Source organism: Protopterus annectens, chromosome 2.part0, assembly GCF_019279795.1.
Source record: "Protopterus annectens isolate FY-2018-M chromosome 2.part0, PAN1.0, whole genome shotgun sequence".
NCBI lineage: Eukaryota > Metazoa > Chordata > Ceratodontiformes > Protopteridae > Protopterus > Protopterus annectens.
Window position 1 is genome coordinate 1,977,521,519 of NC_056728.1, and position 23,764 is coordinate 1,977,545,282.

A 23,764-nucleotide genomic window follows, 5' to 3' on the forward strand; every position below is an offset into this window, starting at 1 on the left:
CACGCAGTGGTCACAACTGCCTATCTACGGAGCCCTATTACAACACTACATAGATACGAGATGCGCCACAGACAGTACACCCTTCAAGACAGTCAACCAGTGTGTTCAATGTAGGAATCCATCCTGACGTGGGGTATGGACACCTGTTGCCTGGATGACCACTATCGCTATACAGGATTTCAATGGTCATGCTCATACACAGAGGCACATAACCGACACAAGGTGTCACTGGGCATGCTCACACACTTAGTAGCACACGTCCATTTGGAATGTACTGTGTGTCCATCTACACAATGGCATACTGAGCATGTTCACATACTTAGTAGTAGTGAAGGGCTGTCTTGTATGCACACGGATTCTAAACACGGAAGGGCACAGTGTGTCAGTATGAACATTGTTAGCACGAACGCTGCACTACATATATGACACCGGTCGTCAGTGTTAGATGTGTAGCATTCGTAATCACAGCTGACAATCCAGATCCAACAATGGGGAATACGGACATCTCTGCAGTGAAGAACACCTGGCATATGGCACAGTTGTGCGCAATAGCACTACCACCGTATATCTCAGATACAGACATGTGGGCCATAAGACCATGACGGACTGCTCCAGGTGTTAGTGTCCCCACGTGCATGAAGGCCACTCACATGTAATGAGCAGTACACACTCAAGAGCCATCACAGATATCTCCGGTGCAGATCACAGTGGTAAATGCCACAATCTACTATGTAGCCCTCAGACATCACCATGTCCTTGGACCAGCAACACACATTCATACATTACTACAACATCATGTTACTCATGACCAGTGGACTGTACATAGGTCTACAGCAACTGTGCAGACTACACATGTACTGGCAGGGTTCCATCATGTGTTATGCAATGCAATGACACCACTGTTCATAACCAGGTTGGGTCTACACATAGCAGGGGCCCTGGGTCTTACACAGCTGTAACAGATGAATGTTGCTGTACACCAAAAAACACTCATGCTTGGATATGACATACATGTAATTGCCATGGATATGCACATGGCCCACACACACACACACACACACACACACACACACACACACACACACACACATGCACACACGCACGCACACACACACACACACACACACACACACACACACACACACACACACACACACTCAAAACACATATGTACATAGCATAGCTTTTGCTGTCCTCTGTGAAAACAAGTGGCTACAGCAATCACACGCATGCACATGGAAGGTAGGTCCGTGGCTGTTGAATGCTAACAGTACATAAGGTAGCATTGTTGACTGAGGTAACGTTCCCTCTGTACTAGTTACCCATGACAACCATCGTATCATACAACAGTCCATGTGTCATGTATGTCATCTCACATGTCCACCAATTGCAATGCATACAAACATGGCTACATGACAGGAATGTAGGACCAACACACATGTACATGTAGTGGTGTGCATTCAGCTACCATGCATATGCAGTAACTGATGTATGGCGTTTATCTGTGTCTAACTACAACATGCAGTTGCAATGCAGCCCCATCATTGACACCTTTATATGGTGAAATACTGACAGTACGGTAGGATGTACATCAGGTATGGATGGATGTGTGTACATTGAGTGGTGGTCCACCTTTCCAGATGGATGTTTGCTGAAGACAGCTCACAGGTGTGTCGCAAGCCATCCTACCATGACATGTGCAAACAGTACACTATGATGTGATAGTGTTCAATCTCGCCGTTTGTTCTTACACATGGGTTCGGAGCCGATCCTCGGCTCCGTGTCGGCCGCTTGCAAGCTCTGCATCGAGAAGAAGCTCGAGACAACCTAATACCCACAATCCCCCTCTGCCTTTACCTCAGATCTAGTTTGCCGCTGCTGCGTTCGCATCACTGGGATCTAGCTCGAGCAACTTCAGATAAGAAATAACTTTATTATTGTTATATTTGAGAAAAAAACTATTCTAAAAGTACTTTTGGATGACATAGTGTATGTGTGTGTGGTAAGGTAGAAATACTCGGTACCGTTAAGTTTAATTAAACTTGTTAGAGTTTTTCGGGGCCTTCCTCCCCTTACTTGATTTGACAACCGGACTGACTTATTTATCGGATTCGACATTTTTTTTACTGGATTTGTCTCTCTACTGGACTTGACTTTTTTCTCTTATCTGTTTTTTATTAAGATGTCTGAGAAAATTAAATCAGGTTTTAAACGTTGCCAGTGTGGCCAAAAAATGTCAGTTACTGACAACCATAGTTCCTGTGTCTACTGCCTTGGCCCTCTCCACTTACAAGAGGACTGTTCAATTTGTCACTCTTTTAGTGGGAGGGTCATGACAGATAGGCGCAGGAAACTCATGGACAGGGGGTTATTAAAACCTTCTTCAGGAGGCTCTGGATGCTTCCAGACCAGGCATCCAAATCCTCAAGGAATCAAGACGCCGGAGCCCAAGTCATCGGCTCCCGAGCTCTTTGAGTAAAGTTAGATCACCGGTTCCACAGACTTCGGGGCCGAAAGTGTTCAACTGGTGTCAGTTCTGAGCCTCGAGTCTTGGAACCGTGATGGAGCCCCTCCTCGACTCTATTGAGGTCGGCTCGCTTCTCGGTTCCTTCGACCCGCTCTTCTTCTAAGCTCTCCGATGTCGATGTGGATCGTGGTGCAGAAGTTATTGGAGCATTCGCCCTATCCAAACTTATTTCGGTTTCCACCCAGTTGGTGTCGAAACTTGAAGGCCTCCCATTGTCTCCATCCATTCCTCCTCCGAGACCTGTCCAGTCTTTGGAGCCAGAAGAGGTTGATCTTCTGATTGTGGAGCCCTCGGTCCAGAACCGCCCTTTCTCGGTCTGTTCCTCTCACCTCGACTGGCCGGATCCGTACCGGAGTCTCGGAGCCGACGATCTGTCCTGGTTCCGGGGAGTCGAACCGACATTTCGGTTCCGACTCTTCCTCGGGCCTCGGCCGCCAATCGATCTGGCTCTGTCCTCGGGTCGATGCCTTCGGTGCCTGTCTCGGGATTCTTCCCATTTCTTTGGAACCGGGAGACTTCTTCACTCGACCCGGGGCCTTCGATCTCATGAGGAAGGTGTTGTCCACCCAGACAACCACATCAGTAGAAGCAACCTCTCCTCCCCATAAAGGGTCAAGTATCCTCCACTGCACCCACGGCTACATCCAAGTCGCTGAGCACGTGTCTCAGCCACCCTGAGGGTGCCCCTCTTCTCGGAGGCTTCTTCGGATGCTCCCACAGACAGCCCTAGGAAAAGATTGTAAGAGGAGACACTTAGATTCTCCACAAGAATCTTTGACATCCGATACTGACTTGGATGAGTCAGAAGGGTCCCTAAGTCACCTTCAGAAGATGTCTCTTTTTCTGACATATTGAGATCCTGAAACAGAGAGGTGACTGGCAGTCGCCTTCTGAGGATGAGTCAGTCTTGCTGGAAGGCATTGGTGCTCGCCTCTTCCTCCTCCTGGGTCACTCCGCCTTCGATGAATTAATGGAACTTATTGCTCGAAGGGCGGGAGGCTCCTGACACAGTGGAACCAGTCCCTAGGAAGCCCAATAAGTATATCACTGCACCCCAGGACAAAACTTACTTGACAAAAGGAGTTCCAGTGGACGCTATGGTGGTGGCAGCGCCACTAAAAAGGAGATGTCGGAATTTTCCTCATCTGTCCATCCCCTAATAAAGATTCTTGACTATGGACAGGTATGGGAAGCATTTTTAGTTCAGCGGCTTTTTCCATGTGATCCCTGAACTATTTGACCCACTTTACACGACTACAGAGGGATCTAGTCAAAGAGTTGGGAGATACCTCCAGGGTACTACAGATGCTGCTGTCTCAGAGAAAGTGACAGCGCAACTTAATACCCTTACATCCATTGTGAACTCGCCCATGAGGCTGATCTCTTACGCAGCCGGCGGGGTCGAGTAGGGCAGCAGCTTCAGCGATTGCTCTTCGCAGACAATCCTGGATGCGCTTATGTTCATTTGCGGAAGCCTTCAAGTCTTCCTTTACTAACGCCCCATTTGGTGCCACTCTTTTGGCCCCAAAGTAAAGGAGACCCTTACCCGGTGTGAACAGGAGGGAAAGACTCTGTCTGTTGTCGAGTCCATTTTTCCACCTAACCAGACCGTACCCCAAAGGGCAACGTGGTGGAAAAATGTGGTTTCAAAACCCCAAGGATCTTTCCCAGGCACACAGGGTGATGCCCTTCTAGAGGCAGAGGAGGGGCAGAGGGAAGACGCCTCTGGCGGCAGAGGGGGTCCGCAGAATCAAGGTGACAGGGATACACTCCTGGTAACCCTTTTCCAGCACTCCTGAGAGGAGGCCCGACTGTCCTGCTCTGGAGGCAGTCGGGTCGCCCAGCTTTATACCCTCAGGCCTGGCAAAACATAACTACAGATAAGTGGGTAAAAGCGTGGTTACCAGAGGTTACAATATACCATTTCTATCCTATCCCATTCCAAAGAAAAGACTCCCAGATGTACCGCCCATCTAGTAGAGCCAGCAGCTATAGAAATTTCAAAGCTGCTAGAAAAAGAGTCATCCAACCAGTCCCAGCGGACCAGAGAGGATTCGAGACTTACTCAAGATTCTTTTTAGTTCCAAAGAAAACAGGGGACTGGAGGCCCATTCTGAACCTAAGCGACCTCAATACCTTCACAAGAAAGAAAAGTTCAATGGTCACGCTTCAATCGATCCTTCCATTCTTACAGAAGGATTCTGGATGTGCTCAATAGATCTAAAGGATGCATACTACCACATCAAAATGGCCAGGGCATCCAGAGATCATTTGCGCTGGGTGCCAGTCACTTTCAGTTTGAGCCCTGCCCTTGGTCTGACCTCAGCCCCCAGGGTCTTCACCAAATGCATGGCAGTGGTAGCATCTCACTTGAGACGCCTAGGATTCCAGGTGTTTCCCATCTGGACGACTGGCTCCTTTCTGCCACCACCCAGCCAACTAGTACAGGCCAGAGATTACACTCTTCAACTGTGTATTCACCTAGGAATTTCCGTGAACTTCAAAAATCCTTACTACAGCCATCACAGCATCTTATTCATAGGAGCGGAATTAGATACACATCAGTTAATTCTAAGACTTCCTCCAGAAAGGATACTGTCACTCAGACTCACATACGCCTTCTTCTCTTGTCCAGGAAATCCCGAGCAAAACTGGTACTGAAGGTTTTGGTACTCATGTCAGCTTCTCTTATTGCAATACCCTTGGGAAGACTGCACATGAGAGTCCTACAATGACTAATGTTTGCACAATGGTCGTTCCAACAACTACCTCTAACACACAATATTCTTATAACGAACACATGCAAAACACACCTAAACTGGTGGCTTCAGACTTGCAACCTTCCAAGGGGAGACCATTTTTGCTACCACGCCCACAGCCACGGTGACCACGGACGCCTCCCTGATAGGGTGGGGGCATCTTTCAGGGACAGACAGTCCAAGGCGAATGGACCAATTTAGAGTACAATCTGCACATCAATGTTCTAGAGTTGAGGGCAGTGTTTCTAGCATTGCAACACTTTGCTCCCCTTCTTCCTCTGGGAACTATTGCAGTTCAGACGGACAACATGTCGGTAGTCTGGTACATAAACAAGCAGGGGAACCAAGTCCTATCAGCTATGCAGAGAGGCCATGAGAATTTGGCAATGGGCGGAGTCCACGGTCGCTTTCGATAGCAACGCACATCCCGGGTCATCCAACGCCATAGCCGACAGGCTGAGCAGAGCAATACTGTTACCGCATCTAGTGGTCCCTAAACAGTCAGTTGAAAAGATTTTTCGCGACGTGGGGCCAGCCTTCCTACATCTGTTTGTCTCCAATGAACGCCAAATGCAGGAGCTACTTTGCTCTATTACCCTCCAGGGAAGTCCCCAGGACGCACTGATTCACGATTGGCCCCCGGGTCTCCTGTACGCATTTCCTCCCTTCCCTGATCTCAAAGTTTCTCCAGAAAGCCAACAACCCACGCAGGACAATAATCCTCATTGCCCCATTCTGGTCTCACAAAGTTGGTTCCCTTCCTCATGACACACTGCATTCGGGGACCCTGGATCCTGGACCCAGAGCCAGATCTATAGACTCACTCGCCAGGGGCTCCCACCCCTCGCTCTTGTCCTCCATCTAGCAGCTTGGCTGCTCCAATTCCCAACTTAGCCAGGTCTGATCTTCTTTCGCCTGCAGTTCAGAATATATTAGTGGCTTCTCATAAAGCTTCCACTACTAAAACATATACTAGTAATGGAAGCGCTTTGTATCCTGGGCTAATACACAGCAAGTGGACCCTGTTATAGCTCCTTTGAATAAAATATTAGAGTTTTTAACAGACTTGTTCCATCAGGGTGCTTCTCCTGCCACATTAAGAGTTCAATTGGCTGCCATTTCTAATTTCCATGTGGAAGAATGTGGGGCTCCTGTTATGGCTCACAGACTTTGTAAAGCCTTTAAAAGGGGCTTTTCATATTAGACCACCAATTAGATCTCCCACGCCACCTTGGAGTCTAAACTTATTATTATCTGTTGATGCTGCCCCCTGAACCAGCCTCCTCTTGCCCATTGAAATTTTGTCGTGGAAGACTCTCTTTTGGTAGCCATTACATCCGCTAGGTGAGTATCTGAACTTCAAGCTCTCCATTAAACACCCTTATTTGATCTTTCACTCTGACAGAGTTTCTTCGCACTAATTCATCCTTCCTTCCTAAAGTTTGTTCTATTAACAATATTAATCAGTCCATTGAATTACCCACTTTCTTCAAGAATCACTCCAATAAAATGGAGTATATGTTGCACAAATTAGATGTCCACAGACAACTAAGGTTTTACTTGGATAGAACAAAAGATCACAGGAAATCTGATCAACTTTTTGTAGCCTTTGCTGATAACAGAAAAGGAGTAGCGGTTACTAAAATAACTCTTTCTAAGTGGTTAACTGATTGTATCATCTATGTCTATGATTCTTCAGATCAGACTCTTTTGCACAAACCCAAAGGACATTCCACAAGGTCAGTGTCTACATCCCTGGCTCATGCAGCTCGCTTACCACTAGACGCTATTTGTGCAGCTGCTACTTGGTCTAAACCACATACATTCATTTCTCATTATAAGGTAGACAAGGTTTCTAGGGACAGGGCAACCTTTGGTTCCACTGTGCTCAAGAACGTCCTTCTGTGAGTTCCTCAGGAACAAGGAGCTAGGACGCTACATGTGTAGAACAACGGCGAGATTGAACACTATCACATATAGAAGTTATGTCCTTACCATAACGCTCCATGTGGAGTGTTCATCTCGCTTTGTTCTACATTCCCACCCTCCCGCCCTTAGGAAGAACGCTCAGTTTGGTGCCTGGTCCGGGGCATTCTGCTTCTGCATTGCAGTTGTTGTATATATAGTTGACATGTATATATATGTATATATATGTATATATATAGACTCTTAGTTTCTGTGCATATATGATTTTGGCATGAGTGTGCTCTCTCTGACTGCTGGTTTGCTTGCAAACTAGATCTGAGGTAAAGGCAGAGGGGGATTGTGGGTATTAGGTTGTCTCGAGCTTCTTCTCGATGCAGAGCTTGCAGTGGGACACGGAGCCGCAGGATCGGCTCAACCCATGTAAGAACAAAGGCGAGATGAACACTCCACATGGAACGTTATGGTAAGGACATAACTTCTATTTACTGTTACTTGAAGGTGAAGACGTACAACCTACACAGCGGTCAGGGTGTTACTGACTGTAAATCACTTGACACCTGTAACACTTACATCCTCCCATGTGCATATAGCAGCACAATTGCTGAAGGTAGCGTTGGTACACATAATGCGGCCAATACTGCTGCATGTCTGTCAGACGTATCATCATATAGCAGGTGCATGATTCACAGTACTGCCATGTGTGTTTGCTTGTGTGACCATATATGCCACGTATGGTGGGGAATACATCCCAATTGTTACACACCCCTGTACACTGTTGTAGAGATCTGTACATACTGCAGTGTAGAAAGCAAGACATAGACAGAGGTGGTGTGTGTATCACACACATGTCAGCTATCTGTATGTGAATGACATTTGTGGACTCCACAGTGTGTGTGTGTGTGTGTGTGTGTGTGTGTGTGTGTGTGTGTGTGTGTGTGTGTGTGTGTGTATGTATATATGGCTGTCTGATGCATGGAGTGAGGGTGTATGCTACCATGCAGAACAGACAGGATCCCTAACCCCTCATGGTGATGCAGTCTACTACCCTGTTGATGCCATCGGTCTCAGCCTTACTGGCTACCTGTACATGTTCATTCTCTGTGTCACGTCATGTGGGTGCACAGTACTGTGAAGGTGATTACCATATAGGCAGGGGTCATCACCTCAACACTATCGAGTGTGCATTATAGTGTTGTTGACCCTGTGAGTGTGGGCATGTTACTGTGTGTTTCTGTGTATGTCTGTGCGTGTTCTCATCCTGTAATGTGACAGTATGTTAAGTTGTCAATCTCGCCTTCATTCTTGCTTGATGGGTTCGGAGCCGATCCCCGGCCCGACTGCACTTGCTTTAGCTCGAGAACTCCTTTTACCAGCTCGAGGCAGCCCCATATCCCATGATGCAAGGCAGGAAGTACCCAGATCTCGTTTGCCGCTTGGGAGGTCTTCTCTTTACCAGCTCCTGGTAAGTAATTCACATTTGTGACATTTAAGCCCCTTTAGTTAAAAACTTTTTGATTTTGATAGTTTAACTTAAATTTAACTTTTCTGACAGAAATCCCTGTCTCTTTAATTTTTTAGTCAGTTAATTTCCCTATCCCATCCCCCTGTTAGGTGTGTGTGTTGGTATTTTTACTAAATACCCTTTTGGTATTAGTTTAATTAATTGACTGGTGTGTGTGTGTTTTGTTAGGCACCATGTCTAAAGAGAGGGTTTCAGGTTTTAAGAAGTGTGACTCGTGCTGTCAGAAGATGTCTCTGACAGACGGGTCACACTTCTTGCCTGTACTGTTTAGGCCCTCTTCACCTGCAGGACTCCTGTGTTATTTGTCACTCCTTCAGCCAGAGAGTCCTGCAGGAGAGAAGGAACAAGTTGATTCTCAGGGTCTTCTGCCGGAGGGCTCTCCGCCAAGTCGGCCCCACAAAATCAACAATCTGCCAAGACCCAGGCTTCTGTTTCTAAGCCTGTGGCTCGGCCCGACCAGAGTCGAGATCGCCCGGCTGGAGCCGATTCTGATCCATTAAGCTGCCCGATGGCTATCGGTGCCGAATCTGCTTTGACCACTGTGGTGTCGGTTCCGACCGGCTCCGACACCCACGCGGCACGACATCGGTGTCGGCCCGATCGGCTCCGACACCCATGTGGCAAGGCATCGTGTCGGCCCGATCGGCTCCGACACCGCTATTTGGTGGCTGTATCGGCTCGCTGGAGCCGACGATATCGAGGCTCTGCCGGCTCCGATATCGGTGCCGACAGGATCAGTAATATCGGCTCGATGACCCATTCCAGGAAGAGGTCGAGGTCCCTTCCTTGGAGCCGATACTTCGGCCCGCCCGCCTCTTCTATCGAACGGAGCCATCGGAGCCGATCTTCAAGGTCATCCAGGTTGTCAGACCATGACCTAGAGAGAGTGGTCAGTAGATTGCTCAAGTCACAGGTACTGGCCCAAATGCTACACAGTCCGTCTCAGCAGACGACTGTTGGTCCACACCTGTTACAGTTCCTCCTTCAACTCTACCTCAGAGCTTGGAGTTGAGTCTTCGGCATGGTTACTGCTACGGCTGGAGGACGGATACCCCTTCTGTTCCTTCAGCCCCTACTCTTATCTCCTCTTCCTTAGAGGGATTCGTGGTCGGGCTTCCATGGTCTCCTCCGAGGGGTGAGTGGCATCGGACCCTTGTCCGAACCCGCTCTTCCCTTGGAGCCTCGCCTTGGTGAGCTCGGCTCCGACATCTGCCTCGAGACTTCCTTCGTGGCCCCCGGAGTTCCTAGCTCTTCGGAGCGGGGTCTCTCGGACCTGCCTGGGAGGGGAGCATTCGAGGTGATGAAGAGTGTACTGGCCACTGGTATCAGTCAGCAGTCTCTTCCCGTAGCTCCTCCTCTATTGTACCTGTTGACATCTCTGCCACTTCTCTTGCTACAGGACCCAGAGATCCTCCGCCTCAGGTTTCCCATTGAATTTCCCCTTCCGAGGATTCTCCTGATGTTTCGGGAGATCCTCCTAGGAAGAGGACTTGTAAGAGGAAGCATGTAGACTCCCCTGAGTCTGTCACTTCGGATACTGACTTTGATGAGTCAGAGGGATCCCTAGATCCTCTGAGGATGTCTCCTTCTCAGACATCCTAGAACTTCTGAAACAGAGGGGAAACTGGCCCACCAACAATCCCTCTGAGGATGAGTCAGTATACCTAGAGGCGCTTGATCTCGGCCTCCACCTCCTGGGTGTCTCCGCCTTGACCCCTTATGCAGGTTATAGCTCAGAAGGCGTGGACAGCTCCTGACTTGTAGACCCAGTCCCTAGGAGGCCTTCTAAATTTATAACTGCCCCTAGTGACAAACAATTCCTTACCAAGGGTGTCCCCGCTGATGCCATGGTGGTGGCTATGCCACCAAAAAGGAACTTGCAGATCCTTCCGTGCCTGTCCATCCTCCCAACAAGGACTCTAGGACCATGGATAGGTACGCAAGCGGATGTTTTCCTCAGCGACCTTTGCTATGCGCTCGCTGAATTATCTTTGTCACTTCACCAGACTCCAGAGATATCCTGAAGGAGCTGGGAGAAGTAGTTCAGGATCCTACAGCTGCAGGGGCCCAAGAAAAGATTGCTTGCAGCTAGGAACCCTCAATTCCATTGCTAACTCCTTCATGCTAATATCTTATGCTGCTGATGGAGCGAGTAGAGCTGCAGGCACAGGTGTGGCTCTTAGACGCCAAGCCTGGATGCGGCTATGTGATTTTATGGATCCCTTTAAGGCCCTTCACAAATTCTCCCTTTGATGGGTCAGCTTTGTTTGGCCCTCAGGTGAAGGAAACCTTGACCAGGTGTGAGCAGGACGGCAAGACTCTTTCTGCTGTTGGAGTCCGTTTTTCCACCCCTTCTAGGCCTTATCCCAAAGGACAGAAGGGTGGAAGATGTGGTTCCGTAAATCTCAAGGAGTCACGCCCTGATTCACGTGGTCATTTTCCCCCAAGAGGCAGAGGGGGTAACAACAACAGACGCCGCTCTAGAGGCAGAGGGGGTCCGAAGAATCAGGGCAACAGGGAGTCTCTTCCTGAGAAGCCCTTTCAGCATCCCTGAGGTGTTGCCCGGCTGTCCCTCCTTGGAGGCAGTCGGGGAAGATTATCACTGTACCCAGAAGCCTGGCATTCCCTCACCAAGACAGATGGGTACAGTCGATCATATCCAAGGGTTACATAATTCCTTTCGAGGAAAGTCCCTTCCCTCAAGTTCCCTTCCAGATGTACCACCCGGTCTAAGGGACATTGCAGAGTTAGAGATCGCAAAACTACTGCAAAAAAGAGCCATTCAGCCAAGTTATAGACCATTCAGAGCCCGGAATCTACTCAAGGTTCTTTTGGTCCCCAAAAGACGGGAGACTGAGACCAATATTGATCTCAGCAGACTCAACAAGTCTGTCAGGAAGACAAGATTCAATGGTCACTCTTCAGTCAATTCTACCCTTCTTACAGAAGGACAACTGGATGTGCTCAATAGATCTTCAGGATGCGTACTATCACATCAAAATTCACAGACGCCCAGGAGATTTCTCCGCTGGCTGGGGTCCAGTCATTTCCAGTTCAGAGCCCTGCCCTTTGGTCTCACTACAGCCCCCAGAGTGTTCACCAAATGCATGGCAGTGGTCACGGCTCACCTGAGACGCCAAGGATTCCAGGTGTTTCCGTGATCTCGACGACTGGCTCCTGTCAGCCACCACCAGGCATCAGCTTATACAAGCCAGGGATTACACAATAGACCTTTGTTCTCATTTGGGCATCTCAGTCAACTACTAAAAATCATCCTTATCGCCTGCCAGTCTATTACCTTCATAGGCAAACTTAAACACTGTTCGGATGTCAGCTACCCTTACAGAACAAAGAGTTTCAGACATTCAGACTCATGTCAGGATCATTCTGGCCAGCAAGAAGGTACAGGCCAGAATGGTTCTAAAGGTGTTAGGTCTTATGGCTGCGCCATCACTCTTCTTCCCCTGGCTCGATTCTACATGCGCCTTCAGTGGATGCTGTTCACACAGTGGTCATACCAGCAACTCCCAATGCGTCACCAGATTCTGGTGACACAAACATGCAAAGAACATCTTGCTTGGTGGATCACATCGCCTCAGGTTCACCAAGGCAGGTGCTTGTACCTCCGTCCCCGATAGCCACTGTCACCACGGATGCCTCCCTGATCGGGTGGGGGTCATTATCAGGGCAGGATGGTTCATGGGACGGGCAACCGCTCGAGTACCATCTGCACATAAATGTCCTGGAGATGAGAGCAGTGCTTTTAACGCTGCAAGCCCTCAACCACTTTCTTCCCGTAGGGACAATTGCAGTCCACACAGACAACATGTCTGTAGTTTGGTATATCAACAAACAGGGCGGAACTAAGTCCTACCCCTTGTGTCGAGAAGCGCCAGACTATGGCAATGGGCGATCTCCTCTCATCGGTTTCTGGTAGCAACGCATATCCCTGGGAAAACCAACATTATAGCGGACAGATTGAGCAGAGCTATTCTCATGCCTCACGAAGTGGTCTCTCAAGCAATCCATAGCGGAAGAGATTTTTCTGAATGGGGTCGCCCATGTTGCATCTTTTGCTACTCCCCAAAACAGCAAATGTCCAGACTTCTTCAGCCTCTTCCTCTATCAGGCCATCCCCCAGAGACGCTCTGACCCAGGATTGGCCCCAGGGACTCTTTATGCCTTCCTCCTTTCCTCTGATCCCTCAGGTGATCCAGAAAGCTACCGCTTTGAGAGCCAAATTGATTCTCATTGCCCCTTACTGGCCTCGACAAGTTTGGTTCCTGCTCCTCCATCATCACCTTTTGGTGCAGCCGTGGCATCTGGACCCAGTGCCAGATCTACTGATTCACCAATCCGGTCAGCTGCACCGGTCAATCCCTTCTCTCAACCTCACAGCATGGTTGCTCCACTTCCTTCCTTAGCCAGGCTTCCTTTGATCTCTAACCCAGTTAGAGATATCATAGTAGTTTCACTAAAATCCTCTACCAGGAGGATTTACACAAGCAAATGGAAGCTGCTTTCTTATTGGGCTAAGGCCCAAAATATTGATCCTTTTACTGCCCCTGTTCAGGCAGTTCTGGACTTCTTAGCAGAGATTTTCCATGCAGGCTCCTCTTCTTCCACAGTCAGAGTTCAGTTGGCTGCTATTTCTAATTTCATGTCGGGATAGCAGATCATAATATTATGTCCCATTGGCTCTGCAGGGCCTTTTGAAAGGAATTTTCCTACTAAAGCCTCCAATCAGGAATCCTCCTCCTCAGTGGGATTTAAATTTAGTGCTGACATCCTTGATTCTTCCCCCTTCGAGCCAGCTGTTTCTTGTTCCCTGAAATATCTTTCTTGGAAAACTTTATTCCTAGTGGCTATTACATCTGCCAGGAGGGTGTCTGAACTTCATGCTCTTTCGTTCGACCCCTATTTGATTTTTCACAAAGACAGAGTATCTTTGAGAACTAATCCATCCTTTTTACCTAAGGTCGCTCAAAACAATCTGAATCAATCTATTGATCTCCCTGTATTTTTCCTAACTATTCAGATAGAGCTGAACAAAAGCTACATTATCTTGACGTCCACCGTCAGCTTAGATATTATTTGGACAGAACAAAAAAATTTAGAAAATCTGATCAACCTTTTGTTTCCTATGCGGATAATAAAAAAGGCCTTCCTGTTTCTAAAGTGACTTTGTCCAGATGGCTTTCTTCGTCATCACTGAAATTTATCTGATCAGGGAAAACAGCTGTGCTCAAAACCTAAAGCACATTCAACTAGGAGTTTAGCTACTTCTACAGCTTTTCAAGCTGACTGCCTTAGACACTATTTGTGCAGCGGCCACTTGGGCCACTCCTCACACTTTTGTTTCCCATTACAAATTGGACTTGGCCTCCAGGGACAGAGCCAGTTTTGGCTCTACAGTCCTCAAGAGTTTGTTCCATTGAGCCACCCAGGATAGAGGTGCTAGGGACGCGGTCCTATCAAGCAAGAATGAAGGCGTAGATTGACAACTTAACATTAAGAAGTTATGTACCTACCATAACGTTCCATGTTAGTTGTCTTCTCGCCTTCTTTCTTCATACCCTCCTCCTTCCCCTGGCCTGGACAGACCTTGTATAAGAAACTATAATACTAAAGACCATTCAGACCTGGTCCTTTTTCCATTTGTAAGTTTCTTCTTCCTTTGGGAAGTATTGTTTATGCTTGGTGTTATTGCCCTTTTGTCAACAAACGAGATCTGGGTACTTCCTGCCTTGCATCATGGGATATGGGGCTGCCTCGAGCTGGTAAAAGGAGTTCTCGAGCTAAAGCAAGTGCCGAGTCGGAGCCGAGGGATCGGCTCCGAACCCATCAAGCAAGAAAGAAGGCGAGAGAAGACAACTAACATGGAACGTTATGGTAGGTACATAACTTCTTAGTATTACTGCTACACAGTGAGGCCTCATGCTATCAAATGGCCTCCACGTTGACATCAGCCAGACCACTGTGTAAACCCCCCCCCGCACCATGTCACTATACCTGTGATGTGACCCGGTATGGATGTCATGTCTCTAGCCACTGTAGCCTATTAAACAGCTCACATGCTTCTGGATCAGTAGATGTGTGGACATCTGTGGAATGGTAGCCTTTCTAACAGTGAGGTTGAGGCTACGTATAGCATGCTGGTATTGCCATACATGCCTGTGAGTACTCCACATTTACACATGGGAAACTGCTAACACTACTACTTATTGGCACATGCAATTAGACCTTAAGGAGGGAAGCAGGGCATCATTACCAACATGCTGTTACTGTTGTTACCAAGACACATACTGTGAACATACAACAATGCACTCTAACTGCAAACACTGTAACGTAATGGCACATGCAATTAGACCTTAAGGAGGGAAGCAGGGCATAATTACCAACATGCTGTTACTGTTGTTACCAAGACACATACTGTAACAGGAAGCTTCATCAGAGGTGTAACATAGCGCGAGAATGCGCTTTAAATAGCATTTTCAAAATACGTGAACGTTATATAACGTGTTACAAATGTTAAAAATATTTTAAAAACAATGCAATGTATACAATAAATCACATAGTACATATGTACTCAAAAAACCAACTATGTGTATATTCTTAATTTCAACCACGAAAAGCATAAAACTGAAAACTGTCACATTAACATAGTATAGACAGTTTACATCAGAAAACTGATAGACATGGTTGTAAAAAGCTGTATTGTATGCTTTATATATTGTAGAGTAGTCAAATGGTAAATTATTTATACCAATTTGTAAATACCAGTTTGAAACTAACCCAAACAAAATTAACCCAAAAACACTTCATGGATCAAGCATACATTGCAGCTAAAAAAGTTGTGGCAAATGTATATGTATTACCTTTTTTCTTTTATTTAAGGGAAAATGTCAGGGAATACATAATAAGCAAAAAATCAAAAATACACAGCCCAAAATATAAAAAACTTTCATTGAAAGGGAAAAAACGGGTTTTCGGCAGCATCAAAACAAAGTTTAAAAAGGATTATGTGTTAGTTTTGCAGTTTCATTTCATTTGGGTCTGGCAAAGAAGGCCCGGGACAACAACAATTTTCCCCGTCCCTTTATGGTTATGCTAAAAACGAATACAAAGGAAAGTCCAAAAATTTTATTTTTTTTTTTAAAAGCGTAAAAGTGTTGGTATATTTCCAAAAATTTTAAGGGGCTTAGGTAAAGGGGGACAAAAACACATATAAATTATAGACGTTCATGTTGTCCTGCCTTCTTTTTGGCCGACCCCGAAGTTTAAAAACAAAATTCCCCTTTGCTTTTAAAAAGAAAAAATGGAAACCTTTTTAAAATATTTACATTTTTTAAACCCCTTTCCCCGTTTTAAAGGGATTGGGGGGCTCCCGGGATTTAAAAAGGGGGTTTATGTTGTTGGGACTCTTTGGGCAGGGTCAGGTTTGAAATTCCCTTTTTGGGATGTTTGAAAAATTCAAATTCACCCTTTTGCTTTAGAGGTGAAAAAACTTTTTCACCCTTTTCCCCTGCCGTTTCAACATATTAATTTAAAGTTTTTCCTTTAAAAATAAAAATTTCCAGTTTAAATTTTAAAACAAAAATAAAAACCAAAGTAAAAACCCTTTTTTTGCTATTTTTGAATTTCAAAATTTGTTCCTTTTTTCAGGGGTATTTCACTGTTACATTTTCATAGATTTAACAAAAAGTTTTAAAATGCATTTTCATTTTTCCTTTCTTTAAACAATTTTTTGTCAATAAAAAACCTTAAGGGGGTTTTTGGGTTAATTTTGGGTTAGTTTTTAAATGTTTTAAAAACTAGTAAAATAAAATTTCCCTTTAAATTTACTACAATTTTATGCCCTACAAACAAAATAATTTTTCACCATTCAATATTTTGTTAACCCCGTCCAACCTATGAGTGTCCCTGAAAAGGTGTGGTTTAAAATTAGGAATATACAAGGGGGTTTTTGAGACATAAGGTACCCTGGTGAAAATTTTTGTTTAAGGGGGGTAAAAAATTAAAATTGTTTGTTTTGCATTGGGTTTTTTCTGCTAAAAGCCTTCTGGCTTTTGTTAAAATTTTGATGTTCCGGTTAAAACATAAAACGCTCCCTTTTTACAAAAAATTAAACTAAGGGGTGGCCCCAAGCCCTTCCCCCGGGGTTTGGGAACTGGCCAATCAGTTTGGTTTCTGTTTTTACCAAGCCAAATGGAACCTTCCCGCTTTAAACCGGGACTCCCTGGGTTGTCCCGGTGTGGAAAAGCACCAAATGTAATTAAATCCCACCGGCACCCCGTGGGGGGGAGGCCCTTGGAAACTTTTTCCCCTGCACCAATGGTGTGGTACGGGACGGCCAGGGTCATCCTACCAGGGAAAAGTTTCCAGGGGAAGGCTCACCAGTTTATGACTCAAGGTTTGTAAATGTCTGTTGGAAAATGTTGTTTTTAGCATGTGGGTGTTTGGGTTTTCCCTTTTAAAAAATGGTTTCGCCCCGGTTCGATGTGTGCCCCCAAAAGTTTTGGCCCTGGTCCGGTACACCCGGGGTTTTTGCAGGTCCAATTTTCGCCAGGGGGTCCTCCTGTGGCCGGCCCATGCCTGTGTGGGCCCTTGCAGGGGGTTTCCGGCAAGGGTAAGAACCACCCTTTTGAGCCACCACGGCCTGTTTCCCCCCCCCAACACCGGGCCCCTCCATGGCCCTGGTGTGGGGTTTTGGGGTTTGGCAGAGCGGGGGGAAAGGGGCATGCTATGGGAAACCCGGGACGTTAGCCCCTGGAAATGCCCGTTCACATTGCCTCACCAGGGGGTTTTGGGGCCTAAAATCCCCTTTGGCCTTAAAGCCCCCATCCACCGTGTTGCAAAGAAAGCTCACAACCCGTTGCCACCAAAAGGCAAGGTTCCCAAAACCCCGCACCCAACCCGCCAGAACAACACAAACTGTGTTTTACAATTTTTTCCCCAAAGCCTGGATGGGGTTGGTCAAATTTTAAAGTGGATTTGCAACCCTTTGAACCACAAACAGGGGCCGGCCACCCTTACAATCTGGAACATGCCCCCGGTACACCAGTGGCCGCCCAGGTTCAGTCCTGGCCGAGGCCTTCCATTAACAGAATTTGGGGAATCCCGTTGGCACATTGCAGCATTTCACTGACACCAAAGGTGTTGACACAAAACCTTCTGGGGACCCCCACAGTTTGTTCCCGCCCACAGTGAATGCCTTTTAGGCCCCTGGGGATGGGGAAGGGTTGGGATGAGAACTTTTTCGGGAAGAAGGGGCATTGGCCTTGGGGGGGCAACCCTTGGGGACAATTGCCCTTACAAGCCTGACCCCTGCATAATTTCATCACTGTAGTATCGTGGGGAAAAACTAAACCCTCGGATGGACCAGGAGGGAAGACCTACATTAAACCCCCCCCAAGCAAAAAAGACTCCCCAACCCTTAAAAGGAGACCAAAAACCCGACAGACAAGACCACACACACACAACACACAGGGGAAAAGCCAAGGGAAAAGTGGATTTGGCCGATTGGGCAAAGCAAACTGCAGGGGATACCCGCAGAAAACATGAGTTTAAACATTTAAAATGGTAAAAAAAGTACATCCCGGGGGTTTCACACCAAAAAAGCCCGGTTCCCCAAACAAAATCCCTTAACAAAGGTATAAAATTTACCCTGTGTACAATGTGGCCCCAAAAGGGGGTTTAAAATACACATGGTGTTTTACCTTGGCCCTTCCCTGGATGTGTAAATTGTTGGAAATGTTTTATTGGCCCTCATTACATGTCTGTGGTTTTCCCTTTTAAAAACCCAAAAGTAAGCATGTAAGGGTATCAAAAAATTGCAGTTTTTTGTTGGGGATGTAAGGGGTAGGTTTCAATTTTAGCAGAAAAAGTTGGGGATGAGATGGAATACAAGTGTCACCCCTTGGGGGTATTAAAAATGGGGAAGTCGCCCCCTTGCCATTTGGATGGCCCCCATGGGCCAATTTATAAAATTTCCCCATTAAAAACACCCCCCTTTTACAAGCTTACACATTAAAAATAAATACTGTGGTTTTTTTGGGCCCCTTTGGGTTTTTATAACACAAACCAGTGTGTTGTGACAGGATGGGACCTGGTATACCCCCCACAACCTACAAAATGTTTGCTGTGGAACCTGGCCCACATGGCAAAAACTTGCAATTTAACCCTGCCCCAATGAAATTTTTACCCAACACGAGGTGCCCGGGTGCCCGGGATGTTAAACACAGCAAAGGGGAAATTACCGGTATCGTGGGTGATGTGGTGTTCAATTGCCCGTAAAAACTTTTTACAATTTTAAAACTGGGGCATCTATGAACCCGCATGTGTTAAAAATCCCTTATATGGTTCAAAATTTAAGTGACACCTCCAAAAAATGGGAATTTTAGGAGTAGTGTTCCACAATCCCCTATTTAAACCCCCCTTTAAAAAAGGCATAGTTGGTTTGTGGACTGTTCCAAAAGGGGGTTCCCCCTCCATCTCTGGGGTTTTAATGGGGGGTTTTGGCCCCCCCCTTTTCCCCCTTTTTCCCTGGTGAAAATTTTTGGCCAAAACTTTTGTGATGGCCTCTTCTCCCCCTGCTGGTTGGGGCCCCTTTTGGAAAATAAACCCCTAGTTTTTCCCCGGATATGTCACTGTCCCCAGGGGTTTAACAAATTGTTTTTGGAGGGGGGGTAGGGATTATTAGGTGGCAATATTGGGAGGGAACAACCCTTTCTGGGACATGTAAAAAGGCACAAACACAAAGTGTCAAATTCAGGGGCAATTTCACTGGTTTTAAACCTTGGGGGCCCCTATCCCCGTTACTTTGGAAAAAATTTTGACCACAAAATGTTTGTTCCCAATGTAAACCCCTTTTCATTGGGAACAACACCTATTGTTGCACCTTCCCCAAAATTCTCAATCCCGTAATGTGGGTTTATGTTGGTTTTTTCCTTTGGTTTTTATATTGCACATGGGTTGGCCAAGGGGAAATTTTTGACCGATGCGTGTATATGTACTACCCAAAAATTTTCATGGTTTTAATGGACATGGCAAAAAAAACAAAGCAAACATGCCAAAAACCCTTTACCTGCAAGGTGTTTTGCCATTAAATTTCCGATGGGGGAAAAGCCCCCCCCCCCCCCCCCCCCCCCCCCCCCCCCCCCCCCCCCCCCCCCCCCCCCCCCCCCCCCCCCCCCCCCCACCACCCCCCAAAAAAAAAAAAAAAAAAAAAAAAAAAAAAAAAAAAAAAAAAAAAAAAAAAAAAAGAAAAACAGAAAAAAAAAAAAGACTAAAAAAAATTTTCAACAAAAACCTTTTCCACGCCGCCTGTGTTTTTTCCCAAAAATTTTTGGAAAACACCAAATTTTGGGAACCCAAAAGGCTTAGGGGAGGGGCGGGTTTTTTTCGCCCGGGATGGTTAAACAACTTTTTAGCCCCCATGCAACTAAGTGGGATATAATAGTCATATGTGCAGTAGTGACTTACCAGGCAACTCCAGGCTCAGTGGTTGGGAGACACCCACCTCCATGATGGCAGCTAGTGTTTGTGGATGCTGTTCTGAGGGTGTCCCCGGGCTGGCCAGTAGCTTCTCGGTAGTTTTGAGTGGGGGTTGGGTTAGTGGCCCACCACCTGTTCCACCTTGTTCCCTGGTGATTGCATTGGCATGCTGTTTCGCATGTCTTATCAGGTCCGTGCAGTGTCTGCGCACCTGCTGGTAGGTGCAGTTATGGCCACCCACATCATTAACCTTCCTGCGAAGTTCCTGCCACAGGTCATCACGCTGCTGGGCATGCTGTGGCACATGGCTGAACAACACCTCATAGTTATCATGGAGGTACGGTATGAGGGTATCATCCTCCAGGTGGCAATATGCTGGCAGGCGTAAACGAGGCATTATCTGGAAGACATAATGATGAAGACAGGTCACAGTATCACAGAGATGTACAGAGATACAGCTGCACATACATCTGTATTAAATCTAGTACATATGAACAGTTATCTTTGCAAATCGTCATGACACTGACATGACAGACATGTTTGTGTCACACACATGTAACACCCGTTGTGCATTGGATATCATCACCATATATGTGTGTCACCTCATTACATTGCTCATACTCCATTTGAATGCTGTCTTGTTGTGGGCCTGTCTGTTTGCCTGTACTGGTGTTCTTACCCATCAGCACATGCCTGGATGTGTCCACAGTAATGCTGTTGACCTTGATGCTGTGTATATGTCACATATCAACACATACACTGCCTTAACGGACATGAGCAGTGACAATGCAGACATGCACACGGAAACCTTTACATGCATGTGTTTTGCCATATACATCTACATGGCACTGTACAGCAGTTCAACATCCTGCCACGTATCGCCTGTGTTGCACATGTGATACACATGGGACAATGGCTAGACAGACGTTATTCGCAGGGATGGTTATCAGCTATAGCATGTACGGGCAAGGTTTTCTAGCTGTATCCGACAGCCATTTTGCCACTGCCAGGTGCATCAGTGCCACATTACTGATCCAGACAGTTAATGATACATCTACCATGCGGTCATCGCACCATGTATGACAGAGATGTCATGTGCAGCTTTGATGGACAGGGTTGCATGGTATGGCAGGAGTATGTAACATGTATGGCACAGGGATCTGTCCAGCATGTGGCGATCCTTGTAGTAGGACGGTGGCTATCCATGACGTATGTCTTTCAGATCAGGATATGTATGTGTAGCATGTCCAACATCACAGTGTAGCACATGTCTTTATGCAAGGTAGCCAGCATGCTGCATAGTGGAGGTGAGGATTGTGAAGGCTGGTATCGCCCATCCACGCATGGCCAATACCCCTTAAAGGTGATATGTGATCTGATATTGGTCACCCGAGTGCTGAGTATGCCTGTCCAATAATCTCCATGCTCATGGATGGCACCCTGTCATGACAAGGGTGCCTCGTATGACTACCTAATAGGCCTGGAGATGTCACCAGCTTAGGGAGGTGAACTGCACAGCACCAACCCTTACACACAGTGTCCATAATGTTGACCGCTGCCTAGGTGATAGTTAATGGGTACAGGGTTATTCACCTAGCGGTGACAATGCTCTTAGCAGCTGTCAGATTGTGCACATATGTCACGCACCTCACCCACAAAGCCCATTCTGTATGCTGTCCACAACACTGAGACAGCTATTGCTCCTATGTCATTGCCATTCACATCCTTACATATGCAATGCCTCCCATTTGTCTGTGTGGTATGGGCTACAATGAGGGGGGAGTACAAAACATTAACCCTGTTTTACTGTAGCTGCCACTGGTGTGATATGCACATGTCACTCAGACACCTTTTGTAGTGTTGCTTCTGTCAACAGGCCACTGGTAGACACTCCTGCGACATACGAAGGTACATCTAGTATACTCAGTGTAGCTGGAACACAGTATGTGTGATGATGTCCTATGACCTGTCACAGGTATGGTATGCAGTGTGAAATCATCTGTACTGTCATCTACATCTGTACTGCTAACATCTATGTTGATAAAGGTTCACAGACTTGCAGACCATACTCAGCAGGGTAATAGTGCAGTGCCTCCAGTTATGACTGGTGTCTCCACTTGTGGGTTGCAGTGGGTTTATATTATCCTACAACCTATCTGTATTGCATATTCATGCTCAGCACTTGTTCAGAACATGTAAGCACTTCATGAGCTACTAATTACTATAGCACCCATTCCAACTCATTTCCTACAAGTACACTGTCTGTCCTTACATTTCCAGCTTGCTTGCAGTACAACAGCTGTTGTACACACATACCTCACATATCTTGTGAGACATGGTTGAATATACAAGCATGTCCAAGTGTCACTTACCAGTGTTATTGCCTGTCTATATGATGAATATGGCAAACATGAGGCAAAAGAGCAATTGTTTCATGTATACAGTCAATGCTCACCTCCCAACATATGACACTACAGCCTGTGGGAGATGCACATATGTAGCCATGCTGGGGGTAATGCTCTCATCAACCCAGACTGAACCTGACATTCATGTGGGGATGTTAAACATTTGCAACACACCCCACTCATCACATAGTCTCACTAGATCTCCACCATCACAGGCCACACATAGTATGACTACGACATTTGCAGAACCTCTCCATACTCTCTGTGTAGGCAACATAGGCAGCCCCCATCACCAAACACAACACCAATTACTTATAGCCCACAGACTCATGTGTGCCCATCAACTACAGCCAATAGGGTGTTATAACATACCCAACACACCAGTCATAGGTGACTCTGTAGGCAGTCACACTGATGTCCCACTCATCAGGCTACACAAGGCAATAGTCGCTTACATCTGGCTGTCGGGTAACAGGATCCGCAGCATAACCTATGCACCCATGCCACACCTCACCAGGTACAATTTGACTGTCATTCTCCATGTTAGTGTGACTGCCCTGAGATGTAACTTCCTGGACTACATGTACAGGGACATGCAATAGCTCTCCGGTCTTGTAGCCCAGAAGGTATTGCCCAAGCCCTGAGAAGAATTCTGCATTCATTGGGACTGATACCACTGTACAACGACTGAATGTTTCACTTCAGCAGTTGCCTATGCTTCTGCTGTCATTCAACAGGCATCCAGTATCTGTCTGCTTTGAATGACATGGTCAACAAAACACGATGCTTTGGCACAGATGACCTACACCTGTCGGCCATGGGATTACATATAACTTGTAAGGCTCTTGCTGCTGCTATACTGCCTGTCTTGGACACTTTACAATAACATTCACCACCAGAACAGGAACAGGCAAGCAAAACCTCGGGTAATGTTACTCAATGCTTGACATCTTCATCACTAACACACTCAGGCGAGGCACTCCTTATAATGGACCACTTTGATATCTCTGCAGTGACTGGGACCTGCCTCTAGGCTCCGGAGAGCACACCTGCACTGACAGGTTATACGCAGACCACACCTGTCAGTCATGTAACCAGGACCGGAACACCCACGGCGGAGGTGTGTCGA